This window comes from Neopelma chrysocephalum, unplaced genomic scaffold, assembly GCF_003984885.1.
Source record: "Neopelma chrysocephalum unplaced genomic scaffold, ASM398488v2 Primary Assembly neopelma1_323, whole genome shotgun sequence".
Taxonomy (NCBI): Eukaryota; Metazoa; Chordata; class Aves; order Passeriformes; family Pipridae; genus Neopelma; species Neopelma chrysocephalum.
Window position 1 is genome coordinate 1,539,020 of NW_020897986.1, and position 21,755 is coordinate 1,560,774.

The window sequence follows — 21,755 nt, forward strand, 5'->3', positions numbered from 1 at the left end:
AGGATTTGCTCCAAATCAAGGTAAGATTTTTACTAGAATTTTTTCCCCTCACCAGCCAACCTGAAGACTCTAATAAAAAAAAAAAATCAATTACTTTCAGATGCTTAATTGTGATTGCAATCTGGAACCAACAGGATTACCAAGAAGAAGAGACACAATGATGAGGTCCATCTGTTGGCTGATAGTCTAGAAACTAGATGGGAACTATTAAACCCCACCAACAAATTACATGGCAGGAAATCACACCAGAGCACACACAGCATGTGACAGGTTATTATTGGGAAAGCTTATTATTTGGGATGGGTTATTATTGGGAAGCCTATTGACAGCTTATGAGCAGGCAATACCAGTCCTGCCTCAGGGGAGCTGTGCTGTACTTGGTCAGGAAACCCAGAGAGATCACCCTGAGACAAAAAGATAGAGCAGATGAGAAATACTGAACACAGCAAGGGCTGGTAGCACGATAACCTCACCAGAATCTCACCAGGGGATGAGCTCAAGAGATGCAGCCAAGAGTTATATGAAGGCACAAAGCAACACTCAAAGAGATATTTGGCTGCACCAGCATCACCTCACAGAAAAACTGCCACCCAGCAATTTAAAAAGTAAATTTTGTGACAGAATTATGACACCAGAGCGCACACTGCAGAGCTTTTGTGTGTGTAACACAATGATCTCAGTTCACTTGCCAAACTGGGTGTTCAACATCCAGGGCCTGTGTCTTGTACACAGGTACAGGCTCAGCTTTTAAGCAGTGGTGTCATTTGTGTGCATTATAGGCACCCTGTAATCCTGCCATTTCATAGAAATTCCATATTTGTGTGAAGTTATGAGTTCAGATGTAAATGTATTTGATTTATCCAGTAAGAACAAAAGCCATCTTACCTTGTTTCCATATTACTTGAACTCCTTAGCTGCTCTTTATTTCGTACATTGAGAATTTTATCATCTTTCCAAACTGGAGATTCAACCATCACTCTTCAATGCAATAGGCCATTTAGTTGGTCCTTGTTCTGCTCTTCCAAGGGAGTTTATGGGATCTAAAGCTCTGCTAGAGCAGCAGCTGTGGGAGGATCCCCAACCACAGGGACAGTGCTCCATGGGCCAAGTCAGCCAGCTCCGTGCTACACTTCCAGCTTCTGCGGGAATACTGGTGCTCAACAGCACGGGGAAGCCAGCACAAATCATGACATGCAGCTCCCAGATGGGAAACAGCCCCTTGGCAACAGCTGGGAGCTGGCTGAGGACAGGCCAGCAGCATCATTCAAATATTGAAATCCTCCCCAGAGCGGCCACAGGATCAAGGATGGCAGCAAAGGTGTTTTGTAACCACATATAGGGCACAGCTGAAGAATAATCCCACAGAAGGTATGAGGTGCCCAAATTCATTCTAATTTTAATGCTTATTGATTTTACCATACGGCTCTTCCATGTTGTCTGGTAGCACTTTATAAATGTTTTATGTAAAATAAATAATTCAAGCAAGACACTGCTTTCTTCAGTAAAGTTTATGACATCATGAGAGCTATTTTTTGTGACTGTGCTGACTGCAATGATAAAAGAAAAAGGAAAACTGGGATCTAGACATTTCAAACGTGACCATTTTCTAAATCACAGCTGCTTTTTGTGTTGCAGCAACGCCATGTTCAGAACTGTATTAGTTATATATCAGATATATATTAGATGTAACATAGTTCTGTCCCTTTCTGGCACCATTTTTAACATTTTTGCTCCCCTTTGACCCCAAAGCCAAGTCCTTAAATAAAGCAGATTGCAGCACATCGTATTTGAATAATATAGTTTCTTTATTTCACCATCATTTATTATCCTTTTGTTCTACTGTCTTCAGTAGCACTTCCATTATATCAAAAAGAGAACCTGTAAACTGAAAGAGTCACTTTTGACTTAATTGAAAAAATTAGCATCTGATTTTTTAACACATTTTTGGTCTACTGACCTGACAACAGCCAACCAATCATAATGGTTAAAATCTGGTTTGCAAACTCTTTCTAATAAGACTATACCCTTTTTCTGTATACACTGTCCCTGAAATACCCTTCTGTCAGTTCTTGTGGACCACACCATAAGACCAAGAATTTACTTATGAAATATCTTCAACAGTGGTGTCTTAGTGTCAATGTATTTTATGTCAGCACATTAACATACACACTCAACACTGGAAGGGAATTAATAGCTTATAAAACATGGTTACGTGTCTGTATTCCTTACAGCTGTAAACCTAGCTCTTAATCCTTCCCTTTGGAATGTTTCCTGACTTTACAGAATCATTGCAGCATATTGAAAATCACATGAAATGAATAAATCCTGCCTGAGGCACACACACACACACAGATAGTGTCGTGCAAACCTTGCTGCAGGTCATCATAAAGTCAAAATACTTCTCACCTCCCAGGAGTCTGTCCTGGAGGGCAAATGGAGCAAAACAGGGAAAGGACCAAGAGTGGGAAGTGTTCTGCTTTGTTAATTTGATCCAGAAGGATTTTCTTATGCATTTTTCCAGTGGTCTTAAAATCCATTCCGTAGAAACCCAAGGATAACTCCTCTTTCTTGAAATTTAATAAGCCTGTGGTCAAAACTCCCCCTCGCCTTCACTCCAAGAATTCATCACAGCGCTTTGTAACAGAACCTTGCTGGGCTACAGACAAGCTCAAACCTCACAAACAGAGAGTAAATAAAATAAGAGCTTCTATTTACCTTTCAGTGAAAATACTGAGCCATTAAATGTCAAATGCCATTCACCATCTTTCATTACCCTACTCACTAGATCCTACTCCTTGCGTGTTTCTTACCTCTATCTCAGGCAGTACTGCTTTAGAAATGTTAAAAGTGCTAAAAGTGCTGGGGGAATGAATAAAACAAGTAAAAAAAAAGCATTGTTCTGGAGAATAATAAAAGTAATCATCATCTTTTTCACTGTTATTGCTTAATAATCCAACAATTTTGGTCTTACACATCCACAGGTTATATTCTTGTCATATTTTTAAGGAGTGGCACAGCCTGAGGGCAGCTAAAAACCAAATCCTGCCAAAGGCTGCAGCGGGGTTAACAGCTGGAAAGCACAATGGATCTTTACTGCAGCTGATAGAGTGGCACACATCAGTGCTGAAACACACATTTCCAAACCTCGGCGCAGTGGGATAAGAATCTTCTCATCTGAGGTACAAGCACAGAGATTAGAGCTGGCAGCAGTGGGAGAGAGATCCTTCTGTCAGAGAGCAACGTGCCCTTCTGAAGGGATGGGAACCCTATGCTAATGCCTGCAGAGATTATAGGACCAGTAGGAATAGTTATGATCATTGTTTAATCTTCTGAATATAATAAGCCTTTCTCTCTTGTAACTTGCTCTTATCCATTCAGGCCTTGAACACAATTATCCAGTGTGCAGTGGTAGGTGATGGGCAAACGGTACCGGCCGATGCTGATGAAGCAGCACAAATCCAGTTCCATTCAGCACTAAACCTACAAAATACATCTCTGGTGTTGCATCAAAGCTGCTATTATTTCTTCTGGTAGAATTCAAATCAAAATTCAAACAAACCCCCACCCCACGTTATTTATCAGCCTTAATTCATGGCCTCCTGATGGAGGCTTTACTGAAGATTAACGTTTGGGGTCTCTGGTCTACCTCTAGAAAAGATGTGCCCTTTTTTTTCGGGCTGCCAGTACCATTTCAAGGTGTCGTGAACACTCAGAAATCAAGTAACTGAAGACTAGAAATGTATATACACATTAGGATATTGCTGGCGATGCCTTAAACCCCAATGGTTTTCTTATTTTTCTACCTTATAAGTTTTATAGGTAATAGAAGTAGATTTTAGAAACACTCCTTTCTCCCTCCTCCCCGTAGTACCCCTTAGTTTATACATTCCTTAATCCTCTCACCCCATTCCATACTCCCCATATCAACCCTATTCCCATATCCAGTAGAAGATGTTTTGTCTCTTGTCAAGGCAAGCCTGTCTTGTTTGGGGAACGCTTGTATCTTGGCCTAAACCGCAGGACAGAGTCAAGGAACTGGGTGACTCTGCTCTCTGTACCCTGAAGATGATGAAGGATGATGAAGAGGGGGTCCCAAAAAGCCCCCCGACCCAATTCCAGGAGGTGGGCCAGGGGGTGGACCAGGCCAAAATTATGGGGAGGACACACTTGGGATTGGCCAGATATTGTTATAAATGTAACATCTCGGGCACAGCCCGATGCGCGTCGTGTAACATCTCTTGCCTTGGCACAATTAAACCCTTTCTTATCTCACCCCAACTAACGGCTCCTAGATTTTTTTTTCTTAGCACCAGCTGAGCAGGCATCACTGGTCTGAAATGCTTCACCTTCGCTGACTCCAAATGTGCGTGGAGAAGGAGGAATAAAATCGTCGGCACACAGACGAACAGGGGACTTGTGGAGCACAGCTTCTTCCTGACTCATTTGAGAGGAAGTCAATGCCCACAGGCGGCCCAGCTCCCCAGAACATGCTGCCAGTGTGGTCCCACAGTGGGCTGTGCCCTGCAGGTGGCCAGGTGACTGCTGAGCACACCCCATGGCAACCCAACCACCTCCTCTTACCTTCTACGCTCAGCCGTGGTCAGTGATCGAGGTTTTCAACAAACAAACGTCAATGCCATCACCATGACACCAGGACACGTGGCTGCTTCTTTTTTCCACGGCCCAGCACAGTGTCTGTAGCAACTGCAAAGCATTCTACGTAGCTTGCAATGGAAATTAGGTATTTACACCAAAAAAAAAATTTTTCAATTTTTTTTTCAGTTTTCCCAAGTCTAAGTTGACCAACCAACTTAAAACTGAACCCTGATATCATTTGCTTCCTTGGAACTCGTTGTCCTAAAATCCTCTAGGACCACAAAGGCAGTGCAGGTATCCACAAGAATGAATAAAAACAGGGGCTTTGTTTGTTGAAAGAGGTCTTCCAACATTAACGTTCTGTGTAGGAATCAGTAAAACTTGTCTTACTAGTACAAGATGTCTTGCTCAAACTCTATTGAAAATATTATTTTTTAAATGAAAACATAATATATATGCAGTTTTACTTATTTCAACAGTGGAGCTAAGTCCTACTGAAAGAAGGTGTTTGCTATTATTAATAAAATATAGCACACTAAAGACATTTACTGAGAGAAGGACACTGTGCCAGTCAGAGAGATGAACCTATGAAAGGTTTCTAAACTAAATACATAAGACACAGAAAAAGCTTAAAGACACAGAAGAAGTTTAAAAGGTCTATTGACTAAATTTTGAATGAACAAGCAGTCTCCACACTTTTCACAACCATATACATGTATATATAAAAGATAGGTAATACACACTTAGCATAGCAATGCTCTAAGTAATTCTCTATTGGTATAAAATCTACCACAAGGAACAGTGCAGAGTTGGGTTGTCCATACTGTAAACTGTGCCATAATGACACATTCAGATTTGTTTCAGATTTTAAGTGGAAACATTGCATTCAGACAATTTGGCATGTTCAGTGAACTCCCAGATCCCATCTTCTTTCTCTGGATACTGAGGCAGTTTTGATGTGCCCTCGTGCTAATAAGGGGTTAAAAACTTTTCTTGTGTTCCTAGTGGGTTGTAAAAGAAACTGCTGAAGCTGATCAATGACCACTGTTAAGACCTGGAAACCAATTATAAACCTGAAATTTGTGATGAACAAAGCTCTGAAACACTAGGATGAAAACTACTGAATTAGTCTAGTTCATTAAAATCATTAATAGTCATGAAATGAAAACCACCAGAGTCCAAAAAGGCTTAATGCCCTATCCATATTAATTAGATGGGAGCAAATCTGAAGTGAAAAGCAGCACATGCTTTGTAGAATTAGCAATTGCTCTCTACAGACTACACAGATCTCTATTAAAATTCAGTTTAATTAAAATTGATCACGTTAAGAAACTGATGTGGTTAATTAACTGAATTCCTGAACTTCTTTTCATACATTTCACAAATGCATTGTACACTGCTTTCCTGGGTGACAGCTTATGTTGCAGTGAAAATCTTGATTTCACAGGTTAATGCTGCATGTTCCACGAGGTTTAAGTTCCCGTGTCCCCCCAGGAAACCCTGACAGCACAGGGGAAATGACAGGCCTTTGAAACTACCAAAAATCTACCACCAGAAAGCCTGGCTGGACTCTAAACTGTTTCTCTTTTAGATAAGAGTGAAACTCTGGACAAATGCACGGAAACATCCCAAGAGCTGTGATCTCATAAGGTCTGTCATTAGAACCACACAAAACATACAGGAAAGATATAAATAGATGCACACATAGACACGTGTATCAGCACAGACTGACACCAACAGCCAAAGGCTCTGGTCCATGCAGTTAATGAATGTAAACATCCAGGCTGCAACCATCCAAGTTTTTAAAACACGTTGTCCCCACGTGTTTCACCAGGACACAGAAAGCAACAGGGCTTGGCCAAGCTGGCTCAAGCTTCAGGGGTCATCTTCTGGATGGTGCTTCCCAGGGGACCAGCAACCCAGTACCTCCAAGAGTTTGCAGGGTCATTCTCTAAACAATGTGGTGACCTTTCCCAATTAACAGTGGACTTGGCAGTGCTGGGTTAATGGCTGGACTTGATGATCTTAAGGGTCTTCTGGAACATATGATAAACCACTAGTGCCCTACCAGCCTCAGGAGAAAGACTGGATTGCATCAAGTGGAGATTCATTATTATCATGTTGTTGTTTGATAAGTTGTTGTGAATTGTGCCATTCTCTTCTCTGGAGGAAGATTTCAGCATTTTCTTTTCCATGCCCTATTCACTGGCACAGTTTAGTCTATGGAAGCAGTTTGGTGATGAAGTACTGCTGCAAAAAATTCTCACCTTTTCACAGAATCAATTCTTACAAAACATCAGCAAACACTCCAGCCCCACATCACGCTGAACAAGAGGACACCAATGCAGGTACTGTTTGAAAGTGGATGGATGAACATCTCCCTGATGTAGCTTAGAGGATCATGACACAACAACTAGATTAACATCTGAACTGTCAGCCAAGTGGCTTCCCAGCCTTTCAGGAAGCAGTTACACACGGATTCCCAAAGACAAATAAGCAATGGACACAGCTCAGGGGAGACCTCAAAGATAAAAACTGAAGTTTTTTAAATAAGGAAGGCTGTGGCCAAACAATTCCTGAAGAAGAGTGAATCTAAGGTCTGAAAATGACACAAAGTCTAAACAGAGGCTAAAATTATTACCCATTAATTATAATACAATAAATGTATAATAAAGAATGGAGTTTTACATAAAAAGTTGTAGCAACAACATGCCTTTAATTTAAATTCAAATCTATATGAATAACAGCACTGAACTTGGTATAACCACATCTCATTCTTCGTTACTTCTGACCACAATGTAAATGCTAAAATGGTATTTTCTTCTCTGAATTCATTTTGCTAAAATAAAGCACATCTGACTGCGATATAAGATACACGACTGACTCTTAATTCCCTCGTGGCCAAACCCTTGTTAATGTCTTGGCCTGTTTCAGTAAAATGATCATGGTTCAAATAATGTAAAACACACGCATTCAATCATTTTCCTTTTCCCTAAAGGCAAATACTTTCTTATCATGGTAGAACAGGAGTCGTGTGCTGATGCATTGGAAAGCCAAAGTTCTTTTAAGCCTCATCAGGAAATTGAATACTTACTGCAACCTCTCCTTTGGAGCTGCAGAGCGAAACAAAAGCACAATGCAAACAAACACAGGAGGTTCAGTCAGCATTATCTGGTATTGCATAAGCCTAAACAGCTGCCTTACAAAATGAGAATACGCAAGCGAAGACCCAAAATCAAATAGAAAAATTCAACTTCGGGGAAAAAAAAAAAAAAGATTGATCAATTCATATTTAAATCAGGATTTCATAGTTAATAGTTGAAATACAAAGCAATTGAAAGGACATGCTCTTGATTTGCTTGCCTTAGAAGAGAGTTTATTTTAGGACAGTATTCTCCCAAGTAACCACAAAGAGGGCAAGGCCTTAACACAGCAGGTGTGCACTCTCTACTTGAACAGCATCTCTTTATAAACATCGTTTTATAATAAAAAGGGAATATTTATAATTGGAAAAATTGTATGACAGTACAACTGGATGAAATAGAATAAAAGAAACTACATGGTAATTGAAGCACATTCTTAAGTAGTAGAAAAAAATCTCAGAAAATTATATTTCAAGTCACCTTACTCAGGTTTCTTAGGGACTCCTATATTAGATTTTTCTCAGAGGAGCTTCAAAATTTCCTGGGCTACTGAGTCAAACCACATCTCTTCCCTGTGCAGCAGAAGAATGAATGGGAGCTGTCCCTTTCAAAGGAAAAGTCAGGGGAGCTGACAGGAGTCGTGAGAGGTGACGGAAAGGGAACAAGACCCGTATGAGGATTAAGTCCCTCCTTTACAGAACAGGGTCAGACCCCAAACCCTGAATGACTTTCCAGATGCTCACTGCCTGAGGTTCAGTGTTTTCCAGAGCCAGACTCTCTCATACCCTGCTCCTTGGACTTGCAACTCCAAAAGCTGCCAGAATGCCATGGCTCCCAGGCACGCACAAATAACACATGCTGATTTCCCAAGGGTGACAGGAAGCCCTTCCCCATCTGTCTACACATCCATCCTTTTCCTATCACCTCTTTCCTGAGAAAGGTGATCTCCAAAAAAGAAGATCCAGCTATACAGAGGGTCAACTCTCCACTGCTCTACTACCAACTCCCTTTTCTTGCTGCTAACGTGGTTTAAATACAAGCATTAAATCCCTTTCAGCAGTGGATGACACAACCTGCCAGTGGTCTAGAAAGAGAGGGCATTAAACAACACCAGGGAACAATCTTTCTTAGTAATTAAAACAAGATTCACAATCAGATCATATTTTCCAGTACCTTAAGTCCCATAAATCAACAATTACAGTTTATTCAACCCATTTTAGCACAACCTTAGCCTTCAAGTACTTTTTTGGCAGAGCAATCATTTTCACAGTATGTGAGGAACGGGGCTCATGAAACAATTCCATGCCACAAACAGGCACACCACTTCAAGCAAGTCAGATTTCATAACACATGCTTATGAAGGAAATTACACTCAACAAAACTGAATGATACTTAACACACAGCCCAAATCTTCACCTATTTTATAACTACACAAAGCTACTACAAATCTCTTAAGTTAGTGGCTTACTCCTGACTTATACATGAAACCAACAAAAGCACAGAGAAAACCCTGACCTGCCACTGTAAAGACAGCGGCCCAGCAGCCCAGTTTAAACACATTAGGACAAAAAAAAAAAGAAAAAAAAACTAAACTAAAATCCACATCCATTTCTTTCACAGTTAAAAGCCAGAAACGTCAGAAGCAAAGACGTGTTTACCAAAAGACTAGTTTAAAATCGGTAATAGAAAAGTATTATACTCCTTTATGTTGTCAACATCAGTCAAGATTATTTTATATGACTTTTGCATGCCTCATACACAAAGTATGTAAATTCAATAACCCCCCCATCTGGGCTTCTAAATACATCTTGGGCCTATTACCTGCAGCCATAGGTGCAGAATGCAGACTTTGCCTGAGCTCGGGGTGGAAGATGATGTAAATCATTTAAATGAACACGTGGAAAATGGAGGCACTGCCAGAAAAAGTTACTGCTGGACCTCATTTCCAAAGCCTGCCTGAGTGCATTAAAGGGAAACTGCAGAGAAATTGTCATAGCTGACTTTGGAAAACCCCAGGCAACATCAATTCTCTGTAAAGCAGTACTAAAGCTACACTAGGGTGCAGTTTACTCCAATATCTTGTCAACTTGTTAGCATGAAATCAATGAATGCATAAAACTCGTGTGTCTCATGCCTTCCTATGCACAGAATTAAAAATTGCATGGAATATTAGAGATTGTTTCATTATTTCTTGATGAATTCCTAGGTTGGTAAGGTCAAGTAACAGCTGCAGTCAAAATGTGGAGCTGATAGGTACTTTTCCCTAGATCCTATTTATTAATTTTATTTCCATTATGATTATATAACTTACTTATAATTATTGCAACTCACATAATGATTATTTGTGTTCATTGGTACCTGAAAGAAGTGCTGCGTTCATATGCTGACCATTAACTACTTTCTGAAAGTTCAGGCTCCTCAGGATATTTCAAGGGAATGTTTCTCTTGGTTGTCTTCTTCTAACTTGAGGAAATTCCCATCAGTGTCTGACAGACGTCTCAGTGTCCTGTGTTTTGTCATTTTCCTAAGTGTGACCCTTCATCCTACAGAAATTGTCAAAATTTAAAATATTTGAAGTGGAAACAGCCAAACTAAAATTTCAGGATAAGGAACTAATAATTGGATTTAAATATGAATGTCTCCCACATTATAGAATTGCATTTGAATGAAAAACTCCTGTTCTTCCTGTAGTTTGGGAAGCCAATGAATACTTTGGATGTCAGAAATACACAGTTGCTTCATGCAAATTATGTACCTTGTCATGCTGTTCTAAAAGTAGAATTATTTAGCTAAACACACTGAAGTTTCTTACTGGTAAAATATATGAGTTGTTCCCACAGTCAGATTAAAAACTACATCTTGCTGCTCAATTGAAACAAAAGGGTTTAAAAAATCACAAGTCAAAGCACCTAGAATGACATGGAGAATGCTGGACAGGAGGGAAGATGACACACAAAAACTGCCCACGCTCAGTAAGTTCAATTACAGTTTATCATATCATACCAGAGCCCCCGTTTCAATAATCTATTCTTCTGCTGTGCATGGAACAAGGAGCTTTGAAGCAAACTCTTGTGCTAATTTTGCATGAAAACACCATCTGGCCCTAAACAACTATCTAGGCTATGGATCTGTTAGAGCCTAGATATGGTCAACATGATATTGAAAGGTCAAAGAAGGGTCTAATTATATTCCTTAGTACTTAGAGGCCATGGCCACTGGAGCATGAACATAATCACTCAGGCCAAACAAGACTCATTTATAATTTTAATTATCAGTGAATCAGACATCTCTCGAAGAGTTGTCCATGTAAAAGAATTATATGACTGTTGCTCAAAATAGCTGTCTTGTTTGTCTCTAAAATAACCCCTTGAGATACCCTCAATAATTCCCTGCTGATATATTTAGAATCCATCAATCTTCTCTACCACTGCATATTAACATATTTGGAGTATTGTATAATTGCACACACACAAAAAAAAAACCCAAACAAAAACCCCGCCTTGTGCTACAACAATATGATCTGTTACAATGCAGTTTTCAAAAATCCAGAATTCTAAACCTGAGAAACATCCAGTTAGGGCAGTTCACACAATTCCATTCACTCCCTGGTGTGTAATGATGCAACATGTACAAAATAAACTGTAATGATACTTTAACAAGTCTCTTGCCTCGTTCATTGTATGTGGTAGAGTTTTTTGGGGGAAGGAACTGAGCTGTAACTAGAGGAACACTCACTGTGGCTGTTAGAGAAAAAAAATATTATGTTTTGAAAGAGACCAGGATGATACAAAATGAAAGACATGTCAGTGGATAAGCTGACCTGGAAAGTGTATACAACCCCTTCACCTGCCATGGATGCTATGTGAAACTATATAAATCACTTGAATCACTTTTTTGCCCTCAGATAGTCACTAATTCCTCTATTTTCCTTTTGTCAGTCTTGACTTCAGGCACGGGGTTTGATTTACAGAAGTGTGAATATGGTCCTGCAAGTAGCTCAAGTTCAAAAGTGACCTCGATGCAAGATGAGCTTTCAACATAAGAGGTGCTTGCTGGCACCAAGTCTTCCAAAGTGGATGTCCCAGGCATCTTACATTCAGTATCCAAAAATGGTGGTTTCCAGCTCTTCTGGAACAGCCCTGGTAAGCACTGTGTACCCGTTCTCCTCACCCCCAACTTCCATCAGCTTTACTCTCCCACTGAACATCCTCCTGTGCTCCCCACCTTGCCTCTCCCATCAACACTTGACCAGCCGGAAAGAGCAGAGGTCACTGAGGCTGGGAAGCATAAACAGCACTATTGCTGCAGCTGAGGAGGACCACTGGAGCCAGAGCACTGCTGGAAGCATGGCTCTGCTGGATAATGTAGCCACAATCACCAATGAAAAGCTTATGAGAGAGTTGCTAATTCAGGGTGAGGTAGAAGCGGCAGGAACCAAGATAAACACTTTGCACTGGAAGATAAAGTACCAGGTACAGATATATACATACAACCTGTAAGGGTCATCAGTTTATAGTGTTAAAAATGGTGTACCATATTTCTTAAAGAACAACCAAAATCCACTGCTACTCCTCCAGAAAACAAAAGTACCCTCAGTTTCCTTCTCTTTTGAATACAATCATCACTCAGATCATTGGTAAAAGACTCAAGACTGTTTTGGTCTTCAGCTAAGATTAGTTTCCCTATACCTATCAATTTGTTTTCTGTAATTAAGAGTCCAGGAAGTGTTTATCTGCACTTTCTTTACATGATATTTTTATGTACTGCTGCCTTATTTGCACAATGAGCATAATAATACTCACCCACTTTTCCTCTAGACATTTGAAGATCTGCGAAGAGACACCTCTCTCAGCCCCTGTCACAGCGAAGGCATTACAATATAAGTCTCAGGGAAAAAAAAATCTCACATGCACAGAGTTTAAGTACTGTATTGAATTGGCAAATGAAAAAAAAAAAAGGAATGCTTAGCACATTTAACTGAGCATGTAGTACACTGTTGTTGTTACCAGCCATTTTACCCCTTCATAGGTTAATGCAGATTTCTCCCATGTTTTTAAATGGCTGGAGAGAAAAGGAGCAGATACTTGTGTAGTCGAAGCAACTGGAGTAAAACAGAGAACTAGAATCAAAGATACTTATCAAACAGAAAAAGGTAATAAATTGGATCATTTGCTTCCATATTTCCTTTCAATCATTAATCAAATCCATTTCCATTTCTAATTTTACAATTTTTCTTTTCTTTTGACCTTTAATAAAATGTTTCAATTGATCAGGGTAATAAAAATGTGAATTATATGAGCTGGCACAGACAAAGAAAGACCACTGAGTAATCTGTGTTCCAGATATAACAAGGAAAATGCCTGTGATTAAGTATGGGCTAAAAGGTAACTTAAAAAAATCCCAGATATTATATTTTTAACTTATGAATTCAATAAAGTACAAACTTTAAAAAAAAACCCAAATATGAACAACCAAAATCAAGGGTGTGTGGCACTGCAGCTGTCATTGAGTTGACATAGAGAATCTACTTGCTCATTAATACTAAATTTTTTTAGCACACATAAGAATGTATTTTCATCTGCCCTTGAGGTTTATTTCAATTATATCCCCAACACAAAATTGCTTAAATTGTTTCATAGCATAAGCACTTAAAGTTGTTTTTTGGGTTTTCTAAACACCAGTGCAGTGCCGTCAGCAAGAATGTAATCAAAGCAAAGAGCCTGCTGAGCCTGCCAACCAGTAATATTATTTGTTTCAATAGCTTTCCTTTTTGTATTGATTTTCTACATCAGAACTCTTATACAAAGAGCATTAAAAGAGAAATTAGACTTCCTATTTTTAATCCATCTTATTAAGGACCATTGTTGAAGACTAGCGATAGAGTCACCAGGGATTGAAAAGTTTGAGCTAAATAGATCAGGCCTTTAGGAATTCTAGGAAATTTTTCTTCTTGTGTAAGAGTTCCTACTATGGGGCAGTGCCACTTCTTCCAGAAAGGATAGGGTTGTTTTTTTTTCTTGGATAGAGGCAATTATCTAAATTGCATTTTTCCATGACCATCTGGCCTCTGTTACTTGTGTTCCTCACATGGAATTCAGGTGAGTGAAGGCATCATGAAGGGAGGGAAGGACAGAAACACAGAGTGAAGGGTACCAGCAGACTGGTAGAAAGAAGAGGCTGAGCTCTGGGAAAAGAGAGATCAAGGTCAGAGGTGTGTTTCAGAGGCAAAGGAAGGAGCAGAGTATGTATAGGGAGACTGGGGAAGCAACAAAAAGGCTGCAGAAACATTTGGCAAAAGGCAAGAAAGGGAATTATGGCTACCAGGGAACAAAATTTAAACAAATTCAGCACTTCTGAAGACTTCTTGGTTCGGAAAAATATCTATATGCCAGGAGAAATCCCTAATGACAGGTAGTTCAACAGGTTTTCTTACTCCCTCAGCAGCATCCCCAGCCTGCCATACTTCCTGACAGTCTCATCAGTCTGTGAGGGCCTCGGTCAGCAATGCCCTTCAGCATCTCTCTTTCAAGAAACAGCAGCATTGTTTGACTTCCAAAACGTGGTATCTATTCTTAAGAAGTGCCAATGAGCTAAAGAGCTACTACTGAGTCCAATTTAGTGGGATTGGTCTTGTACAATGAAGAACTGTCCTCTGTTTTGACCTTTCATTTAGAAAGTACCAACCTTTAATAACACATTCATTATTGTCAGCTGTAGAGGAATTTTCAGTGGTTACATTTCTACCACACTGTGATAACTTTGGTGCACTGTTACTTTCACATCAGCATATTTAAATCAGAGTTAACAGAGCTACAAAGCAAAGCTTTGGCCCCACTGTTGTTGCAGTATTGTTGCCAACGTTGAGTTGAACAAGGGTGACCCTGGAGTACCCCCAGTGACAATTACTGCGGCAGGATCACTAAAGAGACACGAGGCAACATATTGCCTTTGCACTCTGACTACAGCTTGGGATTAGAGATGTCCAATAAAAGGCACAGGGCTCTATAAAGAACAAGCAATGACATTTAACTTCTAGGTTTCTGCTCCCAAGGAGGGAATTCAGATTTCAGGGCCTGATGTCTGCGATGCGTGGAGGAACTCAGCGTTTCAGAGCGGGATCCAAAACTACTGGAGCACTTAAGGGCCAGAGAAAAATCTGAGCACACAGAGCACCTTAAATGCCAGAGTGAAAACATTTATTCAGAGTTGCAGACAAGTGCTGGCACACAGAGTACTGGACCTGCTTCTGAGGGCAGGCTTGTGCTTCTATTCTTTATGTGATCTGATCAGGGTTTCCTAAATATGACTGATCTGGTGGTGAATACACGATCACAGCACTCACACCTTAGGGTGCTTAAGGTGTAAAGAGGTCATGTTCAATGCCATCCTTACCTAACAAGGTTCAAGTCCATGTTTTCCAGCTCCAAGGAAACCTTTTCCCTCAGGGTATGCATTAAACAACAAAGCAGCTCCTGTGATTTTCCTGTTAGCCTTGTGCTATTATGCAGAAAGAAATACTAACCTGAGGGGGAAAAAAACTAACCCAAACATGAGAAAGAATGAGCACAGCTGGTTTTAAAGACAGGGTACTTCGCCTCTAGGTTCCCAGATGATCATCTCAGCTCCTGAGCCTATTTTGGGATAGCTTCTACCTTACCAGCAGTTATCTGCACGTGCATAGATGTCCCAAGAAGAAAGAACTGAGGCTCTTTTCTAGAAGTGTATGGCACACACCCTACACCACAACCTCAGTCATTCAGCTATTCCACCAGCTGCCCTGTAACATCGCTCATGCCCTGCAAATTTCTGGCTTTCCTTTATAACTGCTCTTATTTCTGTGTATTCTGATCCACTCTTTTAAGCACTAATGTATTTGAAGTTTTCGGTTTCAAGTTTGAAGCTCTGTAGGGCACTATCTGCCCACAGAAAAACTCCCACATTTGTGCTTGAGAAGCAAACAAGTGACTAGAAGAGTCACCTGACATTACAGTACTGGGACTAGAAGTCTCCAAAGGAGAGAAATGGGGTGGGGGAATCCAATTAAGGGAGAGCAACTAAGGAGAAAACTTCATCCCCAGCTTAGGCAAAGTCTAAGAAGTTGTGATTACTACAATGTGTTGGAGTATCAGCACCAGTTCTGGACTAATAAAAGAATATTCAGACAAAAAGCATATTAACTCAAAGTGCACATTTTTATTTAATTAGAGGTAAAACAGAAAGAACAGTAATAGGTCAATAATAATGACTTATTACTTCCTTTATGTGGCACATTTACAATAAATGGTAATTTACCATTAGGGAGACTTATTAAATTTTTTTTCTGCTAAAGAAATTAACATTAGTCATGTGGAGAAAGAGAAGGCTCTCCATTTCCAGCTCGAGGATTTGCATTCAACAAGGAAGTCAGAGGATATTACAGACCCCATTCCCCCTTCAGCAATGCAGGAAGAATTAAAGCATAACCGTGTATGACATCATTCCAGCTGGACGCTGATGGGCTACAGATCGTTTCATCCATGCTATTTGAAAAACATTCCACTTTCCAGTCATTAGACTTGCTAAATGGATTCACCTGCCATACCCTTGGAATCATTAAAAAAAAAAGAAAGAAAAAAAAAAAAATCTCTGGCACACAGAGCTGTGCCTTGGTTTTATTCTTACGGCTGATGTACTATTACTTTTACGTTTTAAAAATAACTTAAGATCATTTTTTCACTTTCTCCATTGGAAAAAAAAAAAATCTACATTTCCTGCTTTTATTCTTGCTCTAGGGCTATTTCAAAGTTTCTATTAACTACCTTAGCAAACAGATACAACATGACTTCCAAGACAAAACTTGTCATTACCAGGTGCCTTAGTATTTTTAAATAACTGCTTGTTAGCCTGTTCCAAAGAAAATGGGATCGGTTTACTCATCTGAAGTCTACTTCTGTTAACTTCCTTAATTATTTGACATGAAGATAGAGATCTGCTATTTAACACTTCTTCAGTCACAGGAAAATATCACACCATTTGTGCACTCATTATGGCTCTTAACTTCAGACTCATTTAAAAGCTTGAGCTCTACAGGTGGGATTTTCAAAGCTCCCTCTAAGCCATTAATTTCTAATTGGACACCCCAACCCTCTAGGCAAGCTTTGGAAATCTCATCCTAAATAATCAATATTCTACTTCTTAATAACCTGATCTGCAAAAGAGTCAACAGGACAAAACATTTAGCCACTGAAGGGAGACTGCTGTGATCGTGGCAGGAGAAAAATAGATTGTATAACTGCATCCTAGTGGTAGGATTATTTCCTCCTCCCCACAAGGTGTGAAAGGGAGCAGACTGGCAAAGAAGGGAGGAGGAAAGGGAATCCTCACCAAAAAACCCCAAACAAATAAACAAATCAGGAATCAAGGCTTCATACATCTCATGAAAACAACTGATTCAACAATGCCATGCCACGCTTGGGTGTGTGTTCACAATAAGTTAAAAACAATATGATCCAGATGGCAAAAAAAGGCCCAATGACAGTTAAAAAGGATAAAAAAGGCTTTATAATGCCACCAAGCAGTGTATTTGATACACATAAAACCCAATAATTAGGATATCGTTACAAATTTAACCCCGCACTTTTGAAATGCGTAAGATGGGGATTTAAAACAGGAAAATAATTATCAGGTCCTATTGGGTTAACTAATAGTTAAATATGAAATAAGAAGATTTCATTCAGGATATACATCAGCCTGAGTGATCTAATGAAAATGAGAGCTAATTATATTAAATCTAAAGCAACAGCAGGAAAAAAAATTCAGTGAAACATTTGGGAATATCTCACCAACTCAAGACTGTAAATAATTTGAAACATACTCTCCAAATACACCAGAAAGGGGGAGGAGAGAAGGTAATCTAATATAGACCATCCCTACTCTAATTAGCAAGCATTCAAACAACTGAATTTTCTTGGAGGCAAGAAAAATAACCCTCCCCAAGCCCACACACTCAAAATTTTAATTATTATTTTCTCTGAGTTTCCTACGTTCTGTAACAGCTAAAGAACTGGGTAATAATTACTCCGTGGAGTCCTTCCAAAATATCCCTAACCACCTCGAAGCGGGAAAAAGGATTCCATCTGTTTTCACGTGCTGTACTTAAAAACACCCAAATCCGTGAGTTTTGAAATCCGGTGCGATCAGAGGGGACGCGGCTCTTTTCCCTTACGGTTCAGCCTGTTTGTTCTCTACCTGCCACTCCGAGCTCAGAGCACCGCGGTTCTCGTCACAAAAGACTCGATCCTTAAGGCGCTAATTACACCCTGGCATTTAGGGGCTCCGGGGCGTTTGATGTTGCACCGGGCAGCGGAGCGTGAGGAGAGGCGGGAGAGGCACCGCAAAACCCGGCAACAGGCGCGGCTCCAAACCCCGCCCGACCCCGAGGGCTGCGCGGGGCAAATCCGGGCGTGCAAATGGATGCACAGCCCCTGGAGCTTTACGCCCAGTGCAGTGGTCAACAATTCTTACGTTTTCATACGTAGATGACCCGCATTTCGACCCGCAGATTGTTTGAAGTGGCGAAACAAAACGCTTCATCGCCGCAGCTCATAACGAGCATCACCGCAGGTCATGCAAAATTTTAATCAAGAGACTTTCTCCAGTGGTCCCAGGCTTTAAATTTTCTAACATCTCCTTTGCCTCTGCCCTGATTTTTGCACAAGCTGCCTGATGATATGAATTATCCATGCAAAACCACAATAATAGTTATCTTCAGCTGTTTTTTCCTTTTTAATCAGTCTTTTTTTTTTTTTTTCTGGGGTGTATGAAATACAATCAAAATTTTAGTACAGTATTTGTCAAGGAAATTCAAGCTCCCCTACTTTCATAACTTCACAGCTGACTCCTGGTATAATCATGTAAATTAGCTATTTTACATTTGGTCTGACTGGAATTGGTAGTCTGAAATATTTAAAAACATTATGCTACTAATACTGCTCAGTAGCTGCTCTGTAAGTCAGGAGATGATGTCTGGAGAGATGCAGCGTTATAAATTTCAGATATTTCAAAATAATTTAAATAGAATTTTGTATTTTGAGCATAACTAGGAGATGCACTTCTCACTGTTTTGATTTATCAAGTCACTGTGTACGAATTAAAGGAAATTTTGCATAATGAAGGAGCTCAGGTTTTCAGTGCAGAGGCAGTGTGGACTGAGCAGGTGGAGTTCCTGAGTAAGGTCAGCATCAGGATTTTAATGTGCACAATTCTCTTGGTGGCTTTGCCCAAAGACTTAGTTCAGACTCAATTAATTCTACATTCTCCACATTTCTAGCTGTGGCAACGCAGTAATGGTGAGATTGATCATATTGGGACATTCTTTGAATTCCTCCCACTCATCAAATACATTAAAGAAGCTTTTCTTTCCAGTATATCAATAGCTAGTGACTTTCTTGACTTTCTTTAAAGAGATATAGCTGCCATAACGCATATGAAACTCTAGAGCTGCATCTAAGACCAGCAATTGGTTTTTAATAATCCTTGGTGTTGATATTGGGATATCAAAATCAATTTTGCAGACTAGTTACACACACAGTTGGGATCCCAAATTTCATTCAAAGGGACTAACAGTGGGGCTTTCAAAAGGTGAGCAATGCTGGATCCCATCTGACCAGCAATTTGTCTTTCCTATTTTGATGCTACAGTTCTGAATTGTAAGCAAAAAAAGGGAAGTGGTGTCTGCAGCAACCCTGACCAGAGGCTCACCATACGTTGAAGAGTTAGTGACCCACCTACCAAGTCAGCCTGTGTGCTCTGGGGTCTGTGCTGTGCTGCCTGCACAGCCTGGCCTTCGGGCCTCTGATGTGATGTCCTGTGTGTGCAGGTCCTCTGGGCAAACTTTAGGTGAACTTAGCCCTAACTGGAACAGAGGAGCCTGTGGGCAGCTCTCACTTGGTACCAGTGATTATGTCACTTGTCTGGCCTTGCCTTCATCTGAAGTGCAGCAACAAGTTCTCATGGGAACACCCTTTCTCCTTTGACAGCAGGAATGATGAATAGAGTTGTTTTCTTCCTAGAAAGTGCTACAATAGCTTGAGTGACCAAAACAGGGCAATGCTTTCCACAGACAGGCCCACACAGTGTGCAACAGTACTTTAGGTTAATTCACCTCAGTGTGAAATATTACACTACATGGGAAGCAGCCATACTTAACTCACCCATAAACTGAGCAGCCAAACAGACTGGATTGCAACTACAAAATGCAGCTGGTTGTGGTCTATTGCAAATTATGCCAACACACTGTGTGTGCACACCTGTACACAGTGCACACAAGCTGCTCCGTGTCCTGGGCATTCCCAGGCTGCAAAGGAAATTGCTTTACTCAGTTATTCATAAAACATGCTACTCTAGGGGTAACTAACCCGCCACTTGATTCCTTATATAAAAGTGGGTGTAGCCACTGGAAAGATAATGCCACTTTCCCAAGCTAAGACAGTAGAAATCCTTCACAACTGCATTTTGGATTAGGAAATCCTTCATGTTTTACACATCATTCTTAGTGGTTGGGACAGGAGGGGAGGGACAGAAGAGACACAATGTTGTGCATCAGTGATAACACAGACAAAGCCTTGACACATTTTCTGCTGCAGCTGATGTTCATACACAAAGGCAGGAGGACTCCTGAAGAACAGAGTCCCCAGAAGAGCAAGTATCTGCTTCTTTGTCCCAACTCATTTCCCCCCACATGGTGCTGAATCACCCCAAGCAGTTCCTCTGTGAAGACACACAATTTTCCACAGAGATAAATAGGCAATTGAAATGTAAAAGCCCATGACCGTTCACTTTTTATATACAAAATGCTGTAATCTTGTAATCAATATGCTATTTAACACAAAGCCAGCGCTGCCCCTGGAGGAGGGGAGCTGTGCTGTGAATATTTAGTTCGGGTGATAAGGTTTGATGCTGTCTCTCTGCTTCGTGGAAATAAACAGGACCTTAACACCGCAGCTCAACAATGCTATCTGATGGTCACAGCGCCTCGGATTCCTCAAAAACAACTGCGAACAGAGCGGCGAGGCAGCCCTGGAAAACAAGGCATAGGCATTCCTGATGGATCAGGCCAACATCACAGAGCTGAGAGGGAATTCACTGCACTTACCACAGCGCTGACAAGGATTTTTGAAAAGTCGTGGCCAGCTGGGAGGGGCTGAGAAACCAAACAATAACACAAAACCAAACCAAACCAAACCCAACCCACAGAATAGTTTGGCAGAACTAGAGAGACAGGCGTGCTCCTAATGATTCCTATTATGAACGTGTTGTTATGTAGGAATGACATTTATGGATTTTCAAGCTTTAAAAGAACTCAGAGAAGAGGCAGAACAGCATCTACTGAATACCATTGTTTTATGGAGACTGTTTCAAATACAGCAAAATTACCAATCCGTTCTTTTAATCAGATAATGTTCTACTAGCAAATGTAACTTTCCTTTTTTAAGTGAAGCATCTGAAACTGCCATTTCTTTTGCATTTAATTAGACAATAAGGAATTAAAAGCCAGCTAGATAAAACTAGAAACAGTCAAAATAACTTGAAATCATTAAACAATTTCTAGATGTGTATTTAAGCAAGCTGCTGCCTTGTCCTTTCTACTGATGACCACTGGTGAAGACAGAACAGTGAATTACAAATAAGAGCTGTATAATAACTGACTTGAAGCAGGCTATTACATACAGAAATTGTCTCATGTGGAATAGGAGGGTTGTTATCTTGCTTTTAGTTAGCATTTTCATTTGTAATTAGGAAAACAGTGTGAAAAAACATACTCTTGATATTTACACCGGATAGCAATTTGAGATAAATGGCAAAAATGCATGAGATTACAAACTTTGCAAGTATTTCTAATTTACCTAGTTTCTTCAAAGTTAACATGTGGCAAATATAAACCAAATGGCAGAGAGAAGAAGCAAACAAGCAACACAGAAAGCAAACTAACTATCAAAGAAGAGCATTTCCTTGAGAGCTCTTCCAAGTCCTATTAAG